Raw genomic sequence first — 793 nt, 5'->3', positions numbered from 1 at the left:
AATTTGTTTAATAAAACACTATCTACTTACTGACAGAGACATGGGCTTGCAAAAATGTACTCACCAGCTCCATACAAAATCTTCACAGTTGATCCAAAATCCTGGTTTACATACAGTATTCTTCTCCAAGGAATCCAAGGATCATGCCTTCAGGTCCTCTCTGTCAAATGAGTTTACATGACAGTGTTCTCAGACATTTTATTTCACAATAACAGTATATCCCAATACAGTTATTTTTGTTATTTTATTAAACATAAGATCAAAGTAGCAAATTACAAACAATAGGGCTAATGCAATAGAACAAAGGTAAGTTAAATACATTTTATTTTCTCTTTAGTATTTTGTTGTTTGATTTAAAATTATGACCGACTGCAGGTAACGTTAGGCTAAATTATGCTCAAAGCAACACTGCGAGACAGCAAATAGCGTTGCAACTATGAAAAAAAATAATAACTTGTTTTAAGTGAAAGATTACAAATGTGTCTATTTATTTTTATTTGTAGGCTGTTACATTTAATTAATTGTTCAAATGTTGATTTCACATTATGCTTTAGGTGCATCTGTGCTATTCACTGTTCACCACCCCTCATTTCCCTTTGATTTTAGGGTTAAATTAGGTTTAGGGCCATAGGGACTATGTTTTCAGACAGGATCAATAAAATATGCTGATTCAGGAACAGGTCTTACTTGGCAAAATCATGGCAGTCGTGTGTGTGTACCTGGTATTTATCACATGATGGGGACCAAATGTCCCCACAAGGATAGGTCCCCATGAGGAAACAAGCTTATAAAT

The 793-nt window shown here is 34.2% G+C and overlaps 1 protein-coding gene and 1 long non-coding RNA gene across 3 annotated transcripts in view; one reads left to right on the top strand and one right to left on the bottom strand.

The window, feature by feature from the left end:
- The window catches only part of LOC107733130 (uncharacterized), a 9,964-nt gene extending 9,808 nt beyond the window's left edge, over window positions 1-156 (bottom strand). For both annotated transcript variants that reach the window (XR_001638948.1, XR_001638947.1), the window contains exon 1: window positions 65-156. This is a non-coding gene — a long non-coding RNA (uncharacterized LOC107733130). The remainder of the gene's footprint in view (window positions 1-64) is intronic.
- The window catches only part of LOC107733129 (rho GTPase-activating protein 5-like), a 55,984-nt gene that overhangs the window by 40,888 nt on the left and 14,303 nt on the right, over window positions 1-793 (top strand). The gene's annotated exons all lie outside the window — the stretch shown is intronic.

This window comes from Sinocyclocheilus rhinocerous, unplaced genomic scaffold (assembly GCF_001515625.1).
Source record: "Sinocyclocheilus rhinocerous isolate Xijiao unplaced genomic scaffold, SAMN03320098_v1.1 scaffold8, whole genome shotgun sequence".
In the NCBI taxonomy this organism is placed as follows: Eukaryota; Metazoa; Chordata; class Actinopteri; order Cypriniformes; family Cyprinidae; genus Sinocyclocheilus; species Sinocyclocheilus rhinocerous.
The sequence above is the reverse complement of the archived record's forward strand: the minus strand, read 5'-3'. Positions and strand labels throughout refer to the sequence as shown.